The following is a 9004-nucleotide window of genomic DNA, read 5'->3' as shown; positions in this document are numbered from 1 at the left end:
AAATGAACCTAAATGTTGGTGTTATGCAAAGCATCTATTGTTAGTGATGTCTTAGCTCCCTACGTTTCAGTCGGGTCTGTCGGTTTGTCCACTGTTTGGGGATTGCAGCGTTGTCTGGAGGCGTAGGGGATTGTCGTTGGCAAAGCTGGAAGAGACGTGTTCTGTCTTTGGAGAGCTGGAGGTGGAAGGGCAGCAGTTGGAGGCTTCCAGTCTTTGGAGGGTTTTAACCGACAGTAAATTAATTTCTTAATAATTTGTAAAGCTGGGCTTTTATTTCTTTTCTGAGATGCTGTGAAAATGAATGCCAAGACTTGTGCACTCTCTACTCACAGGCCAGCAGCTTAGGCTGAACTGTGTAAGTTTTTAAGCAGTACTGATGTTACTACTGGCAGACAGGCTTCAAATCAGGCAAAAGAGGGACGTGAATGAAGGTCTGTTGCATCTCAGGTGAGTGCTGGTCTGCTGAGCTTTTGGGGTGTGGAGTAACACCAGAAGTAGCCGTGTTTTGGTTGTGCAAGGTCCTACCTGTATCTGTGTCTCTGCCTTTCCAGAAGTTGAGGCAGGAGCCCTGGGTTGGGGTCAAAGAGCAGGCTGAGTATCTTGTTGGCACTTCTTGGGTATGGGGAGTGTGGCACTGGAAACTTGCCACCGCTCCCCATTGCACCTGTAAGGTGGGCAGTACATGTGTCCATCCTTTCGGTGCAACCACAAACCTCTTGCAGGAGTGGAGCTGTGGGAGAAACTGGCAGCAGGAAGAGGAGGGGCATTTCAGGAATGTTTTGTTCATTCTTCTGTCTCACCGACAGAGATTCTGCAAATCTGTTTCAATATCGGACGACAAACTGGTAGCAGAGGTATGAGTTCTGGTGTCCTACGCTGGTGTTAGGACAGCCGGGCCACACCGTCCTCTGAGCCCACTGCCTGCATCATCTTCAAGCAGCTGTTCTGTGTGAAACCATTTGGGTATGGCAGCTGTGAGCAGTTGGGCTGGTTGTTCCAAAAATTTCCCTCAACTTAGAGCCTGATAACTGACAGTTCTGTGCATTTTCTAATCCTTACGACTATTTATCTGCAAAGCTAAGGCGAAGCTGTTCGTTTCTTCAGCTTTCAAAGATTCAGCATCGCCTGGAGAAAGAGGCTGGAGATGGGGTAGGTCCTCCCTTGCAGCTCTAATCCTGGTAGTTTTGGAGCAGTGGATAGTGAGGAGGACAGAGTAGCTGCCCATTCGGAGCAGCAGAGGTTGGATGAGGGTTTGTGTAAAGAGTCCAAGGTGTGCCCAGAGCAAGCCTCCGCAGTTGAGCAGTCAACAAATCAATGGGGTGGAAACTGAGGCGTACTTTTGTTTTTATTTGCCTAACCAGTATTGTGTCCCATTTATAGGGACACAAACGTATCCAACGTTTGTCCAGGCACCACTGCACAGCGTAAGGGATTTTTGTTTGCCGTTTTTCATGTGGTGTGGTGACCTTATTTCCAGGTCATGGAAGTAAATAAACTTTGAATGTGATGAGGAGCAATACCATAGATGGCCAGCGGGTGTCACACCAGTTTCACAAAAATTCCTTGGATTACCGGGCAGGGAAGTCAACCTGTGAACTGTGCCTTTGAGGACAGCATAATCTCATTGTTGCTAAATACATCCTGCTGTAAGACGCTGTGGCTCCCATCCTCCCCTCTTGTTATTGTCCTACTTCCAAAGGGACTTAGTACTACTCCGGGACTTGGTGACAGAGGTGCTTCTCTTGCTAAATATTTCAGTGTTTCACCTGATTCTCGGAAGTTTGGTAGGGGAATAGGAACTGCCCATGTGGGATGCATACCTGTGCCTATTCAAGGTTCTGCTGTGTAAGGACTTGGAGTATGGATGTTTTGCTTTTGGTCTCCCTGCATGCTATGGGAAGTCATTTAAAAAAACAAAAGGTTTTTTTGGTTCATCCTTTCAATTACTTCTGCTAATGGCTTCTCTGTCACAAAACAACTATCTCAATGACCTTGGTTAAGAAGAAGCAAGCAAAAGCACAGCATGCTGTTGGAGAGAGGGTGGAGGAGGAGGACATGGAAAGGGAGAAAAGAAGGAAAAATCTAGGATGCACAACTAATTCTTAGAAAATTCCTGATTACTGGGAACATCAGCATGTAGACATTTGAAAATTGCACGTGAAAATTATGGACATGGCTATCAAGCTATATGCCAAGTTGCAGTTTAGGCTGTCTTGTGATGAAACAAGGGCCTGGTACTGTATTCACCCTTCTTTGTGTGGGAGGGAACTGTCCCATCTCTGCCAGTCCTGGCCTTGGTATTTTTGGAGCAAGGCAGGAGAGCCCTGCTGTGGGCAGATAGGCTATTTCATCCTAACAGAGGGCATAAACCCAGCCCTGATCTCTGCTTCAGAGTGCTTCATGTGAGCTGTTGGGAAATTTAGGAAGTAGACAAGAACTAAAGATCCCCAAGGGATCTGGTTTCCAAGTCACACCTCTGTTCAGATCCTTTGCACTCCCTAGGACCCCTCCTTGAAACTTCAGATATTCGAGGAAACAAAGCAAATGAAGCCAACCCCGACCTGTCAAGGCTCTTTTACCTCGCTCTCAGTGGAGTCATCCAGAGTGCAGCCTCTCTTTAAATCAACTTTATATAAGCTCTTAATTAGACAGCTTAAAAAAATAAATGAAGTGATGGCCAGATGTGAAAGAGGATAAGACATTGACTCCTACTTGGAAAGAGGAGATAGGGGCTTTTGCACTGAAATATATTTAACTATTTAAGTGCCAGGCAGGAGTCTAGAGGTTTTGCAGTTTTTGGTCAGGAGACTGCTGGTATGTTAGATGTGTTATAAAGGTTTTGTGATGAGCAGGCAAACCACACTCCTGCATGGTGGTTCTTGCTCTTCTCTCACTCCCTTCCTCAAAATATAGTGGATGGGTCATATGGTGATGCTGCCTCCTATTCAGGATCTGGTCTATCTTCATGTAAGCCTCCTAATATGTCAAAGCAAAACCCAAATAATGCAATAATGGACAGGCGTCGATTTACTCCTTCAGCTCTACTGCTGAGATACGCGGTTGTTTGGGGCTTGTGAGCAGAAAAGTTTCCCTGTGGAGGTAGCAGGGGGTGGGCTGGGTGCCAGGGGAAGCTGGTGGAGATTTGGGGCTGTGGAACTGTGTGGTCTTATGTCCTTCCGGACACTGGGGGCACGGAAAACAGAAATGCCTTCTCCAGTGTTATCCAAGCAGTTGCAGAGCCCCTGAATATCTGTCTAGTAGGACACACGCAGAAAAAACTTATACTTTAACACAGCTATACCTTCTTTTGCAGCAAATGACTACTTTGTCCAGAACTTCAGACTCACCAAGAGTCCTATGATGAAAAACTAATACAGCAGGCTGGATGGGTCAAAGAAAGGTTGGTTTGTGTTTTTATGAATAAAATGCACGATCACGTTGTGATATCTTCTGTGAAAAGCTGTGCTGTGGTTGTCATTGCAGGAGGTTTTTTGCTTAGCTACTGGTTTGTTCAGTGAAATATTCAGAAACGGCAAAGATTCGAGAATTTTGGTACATATAATTGCTTGTTCAAAATTCAAACTGAAAAGCAGCTGTAATTTAGGGTTCATTTTGTTTCTGTTTTTTGCCCGCTTCAATTACTTGGGAAGCAGAAACAATGCCATATGGCTTGGGCACCCACTTGCGCATGTACCCCGAGCGCAGAGGCAGTAGTGTGGCAAATTGTTCCAAGAATAATTACTCAGCTGAATGTTGCTTCTGTGAGCTATTTGGAAAATATTTGCTAATAATCAATTTCTGCATAAAAGTCAGTATTGGTTTGTAGATAGCAAAATGAGCTCTATTTGTCAGCTAATTTATTCACAAACATTTCAACAAAAGCTTGTTTTTCTAAACAGATATCTGTGTCAATAGATGGTGTTTTGCTTTAAAACTTGAGAGCTTTATTACCTGTGTTATAAGTGAATTCTCAAATTGATGTGAGACAAGGCCAATAAAAATTCCAATTATTTATTTTAGCAAGCGGCAATAAGCAAAACAGCGCTGGGCAGCCGGGGAGTTCAACTCCACCAACGGCGCGCACTTCCGAAATTGTTTCGTCTTGCTTATGTGTTACAAAGTGATGTATATTAATGAGACTCTCATACACATTCATAATCCATCCCTGCCCACCCCCCGCTTCGTATTTTAATGAGGTTTCCTCCTACTTGCGCCTGCGCAGTAAACTTCAACAGTTCTGGGCGGTGGTCGCAGAGTCCTGAGTAGGTCGCAGAGATGAAGTATCTCCTCTTCCTCGCCGTTGAACTTTTCACCCCAAGGTTCTGCGCAGCCTCTGTAGTTCTCTGACATGGCTCTGCGTGCCTCTTGTCTCTACATGTCTCTGTTCAAGCTCTGAGAAGGACGCACCACTATGTCTTCTGCCTACCCCCTACACAGCCTTGATTTATGATGTTAGTTCAGCTAAGCGCTTGCTGTTAGTCGGTCAGTTTTACACAATGTAGCAATATTAGCTTTACATAGCTCATGTGGTGATTTACTTCTCCATTGTTTTTAACTGAATTTGATGAACAGTTTACTATCTATCACAATCCCCCCTTTTTCTTTTTATCATTTTGTTCATCAAATCATCGTAATTCTTGGCTTAAAATGAAGGTTCCTTCTAATTCAGGGTTGTTGTCTAATGGTTCATATTTGGCTTTGATAAGCATTAGATGGGTCGCTTCTAACCTGTTCTTTACAATCTCTAATATCTTATTGAAAATACAAGGGCCGAAAGTCAAACCTAAAATTACCAAGATTAGGGGTCCCGCTATCGTAGATAGCAGGGTGGTGAGCCATGGTGAACGGTTAAACCAGGATTCATACCAACTCTGGTGCATTTCCCGTTCTTTCTTTCTTTTCTCTAGTCCTTCCCGTAACTTGGTCATGGTATCTCTCACTATTCCAGTGTGGTCTGCATATACACAACATTCTTCTCCGAGTGCAGCGCATAACCCTCCCTGTTGTAAAAACATTAAGTCTAACCCCCTTCTGTTTTGTAGTACTACTTCTGATAAGGATCTGACTGATTTTTCTAAAGCAGTTATTGATTGCTCAATTCTTAGTAGGTCCTCATCTACAGCTATTCTTAATGCTTTAAATTCTTTGCTTTGTTGTACTAATGAGGCTACTCCAGTGCCTACTCCCGCACCTCCCAAAATCATTAGAGTAGCTACTGTTAGTGCTGTAAAGGGTTCTCGTTTAGACAGGTGGTGTTCCTGGGTGATTTGTGAATTGAAGACAAACTCTTCAGGGTGGTAAAAGATTTTAGGGACAATAGCTACCTGAATACAATAGTCTGAGGATTCATTGAAATGTTCTAATGACAGGCAGGGTGTAACTCCTATAGTAGAACAGACCCACTTGGTGCCGTTAGCAGGTAATAACCACCTTGCAGGTCTTTCAGGTCCCTTTGATTTCTTCCTATCATTATTGGTACATAATTGTTTCTTGTTTTCTGGAACTTTTCCTACACACAGGCCCTTTCCTGTTACTTGGGTCAATGTAATTCCTTGTTTCTCTGTGCCCCATATACACTGCGCTGGGTTAGTGCCATTCACACGTCTGGGTTTTTTCGTTACTCCTACAGCTTCATAAAAGGGTGAGTTTATTCCATAACACAGCCAACAATGTTCAGTGAGGTTTGGGTTAGTTTTGTTCAATACTAGATAGCTAGCTTGCATCAGTTTCCAGAGGGAAGTATCCCCAAGATTTTTGTTAGGAATTTGGGTGATCAGATTCATCTTTGGAATTAGGCTATTATTTATCTTTTGGAATTGTTGTTGTGATTTCCTCTATTCTCTTAGTCAATTCATCAGTTAATATCAGATTGGGCCCCACCTGTATTGGATCATTCGGGACTGGTTTCTTTTTTTATTTGAATAAAACTGCCCCTATCCCATCCCGACTCATAAAGTCGGATTCCCCAACTTTTTCCCACAAGCCAACTAGGATCTTGGGGATTGGTTACATTTAAATAAATGTCTGTGCAGTGTTCAGGGAGCGCGGAAACTCCAACTCGATTACCTCTCGCTACTGTTCTCTTTTTATTGCGTTTTGGACATGGTACCCATCCTGATTTCAAAAATTTGTCCTTAATTTGTGGTTCCCAGTCTGAGGCTATAGTTTCACATCCCCAATGGCCACAATAATAGTGGTCAGGATAGCTACAATAGTTTCTTCCTGGATTGGAACCGGGGCAGATATAAAATCCTGTGTCCTGTATACAAGGTATTACGGGTATTAGGGTACACAGGGGACTCATAAATGATGGTGCCCCTGACGTTATTATACTCTGTATTTGATTCTGGTTACCCCCTTCAATAGTTAAGGTCCATTCAAAAGGTTGACGAGGCTGGTGGTTCAGTCCAGCCCATGCTTGTGGTATATGTATTATGAGTAGTACGCTCAGAATGTATCGAGAAGGGTGGAAACTCCATTTCTTTGTTATCCAGATAGTCCAATAAATCCAATAGAAGGTTGGTAGGACTCTGAAAGTTTTCATAGTTTTTATATAAGGGGGACCTTGTTTCTTTGGTGTCAGTGTGCTCTGCACTCTTTTCTGGCCTTTATTTCTCAGGGGTCTCTTTCCCTTTAGAGTAGGGTAGAGAATCTTTTCCCACCTTTGTACGTCTCTGCCTCCTCTGCCTACTCTGTTGCTCAGAGCAGCAGGGTGTTCCATCTTCTCGGCAGCAGTCGTATTCTTCAGGGGTACGTTTACCTCTACTCCGGGATATATATAGGCCTCCCAATTCTTAGCTTTAACCTCAGGCCCCTGACAGGGAATCCAAGGGATCTGCTTTCTGCAGACTGCCCTTAGAATCCGAGGTTGGTATTTTGTGAGCCAGTTAGGGTGAGTGCACTCCCTTTCGGGATTTATTCCCCTCGTAAATATTTCCTACCAAGTTTTGGAGTCTTCAATTATTTTCCCCGTTTTTACTCCAATTTTTAAGGTCTGATTGGTTAGTCTCTGTTCCTGTAGGTAACACTGGTTACAACTAGATCGGAGATTTACCCCAAATGTGTTGTGGACCCACCAACCTTCTTTACATATGTTACACTCTACGTATACAAACGGAAATAAATACAGGTTTCAATTGGGCAAAATATTAAGGTCTCACTCATCGAGTCCTTTTGGGAAATCCTGTACTGTGATGTTTACAGTGTTCATTCAGGTCTTTCGAAGGGTGACTCGTAGATCTGCGGGAGAGCTGGTCACCTTCCAGGAAGGATCTTGTATGGGTCTTTTCACGCGGCTTGCATGTGTCCACCCTTTCTCAGCAGTCCGAACAGCAGTCTCTGTAGTGATAAGAACGACATAGGGTCCTTCCCAGCGAGGAGTCAAAGAGGATTCTGTCCATGATTTAATTAATACTTTATCTCCTGGTTGAATTCGATGCATTGCTATATCTAAGGGAGGCCTTCGTACTACCATCCCCCGGGCCTGCAATTGTTTTCTCCTTGCCATTAGTTGTATCAAGTAGGATTTTATTCTTAATTCTTCGAGTGGGGGGTGATCCGGGGGTATCTCCAAATCATAGGGCATCCCATATAGCATTTCAAAGGGAGAGATCCCTACATCGGTCCGGGGCTGGGTCCTGATGTTTAACAAGGCTAAGGGGAGACATTTTACCCATGACATTTTGGTTTCCAACATTAACTTGGTAAGCTGCTTTTTTATTTCTCCATTCATATGTTCAACTTTTCCTGAGCTCTGTGGGTGCCATGGGGTGTGGTATTGCCACTGGGTACCTAGGGCAGCCAAAGTCTCTCTGGCTACTCTGGATACAAAGTGTGGACCCCTATCTGAGTCTATTGCTTCTATTGCTCCATACCGAGGTATAATTTCTTCAAGTAATATCCTTGTTACCGTGTGAGCTGTGGCTCGAGCTGTGGGAAAGGCTTCTACAAATTGGGTTAAATGATCTATAATTACTAATAGGTATTTATACCTCCCCACCTTTGGTAATTCGGTGAAGTCTATTTGTATTCTTGCAAAAGGTCTATGAGCCAATTCTCGCCCCCCATATACTTGTTTTCTTATTTGATGTTTATTTACTTTTTGACAAAGGAGACATTCTCCTATCACTCGTTTGGCTATATCATATATCCCAATGCACATGTATTTAGTTGCAAATTGATCCACTAATGCCTGAGTTCCCCAATGAGTGTTTTTATGGAATTGCTGTATTATCTTGGTAGCTATGGGTTTTGGGAGAACTTCTCGGCCATCCGGGAGTTCCCATTTTCCATTAGCTTTCTGTTCAATCCCCATTTGATTTAATTTTGCTTGTTCTTGAACAGTAAAGCTTAAAAAACAGTAAAGCTTTTTCCATGGAAAAAGCACCACTTAAAACCTGGTCTTTCACATACACATTCTATGCCGTCTACTCCGAAATCGTCCCAGCAAGCATAACAGGGGAGGTAATTATTTCCACAATTAACACACCGCTGTCTGGCTTCTATCGGATCGTCCAAGTGCAGTGCTAATAGCGCTGCTCTCTTTGCCTCTTGATCAGCAAGGTTATTCCCCCGTACTAAAGGATTTAGCCCCCTCTGGTGTCCCTTTAAGTGTACTACCGTAATTTCGCTGGGCCCTTGTATCGCTTGTAAAATTTGTAGTATTAACTCCTGATGTACTAGGTCCTTCCCCCGAGAATTGATTAGGCCTCTCTCTTCCCATATTTTCCCAAAGGTATGTACTACTCCGAAGGCATATCTAGAATCGGTGTATATAGTTCCCACTTTTCCTTTTAGTAATTGTAAAGCCTTGAATACTGCATATAATTCGCATGCCTGTGCTGACCAGCTGGGACTCAAGGGTCCTGATTCTATCACCTTAAAAGTTTTTCCATCAATTATGGCATATCCTGATTTTCTTTTTCCTTCTACCACCCGAGAGGATCCATCTACAAATAACTTTTCTCCTTTCCCTAATTCCTCTTCTTCCAAATCTGGTCTTATC

Source organism: Strix uralensis, chromosome 3 (assembly GCF_047716275.1).
Source record: "Strix uralensis isolate ZFMK-TIS-50842 chromosome 3, bStrUra1, whole genome shotgun sequence".
Taxonomy (NCBI): Eukaryota; Metazoa; Chordata; class Aves; order Strigiformes; family Strigidae; genus Strix; species Strix uralensis.
This window is presented reverse-complemented; position numbering follows the sequence as displayed.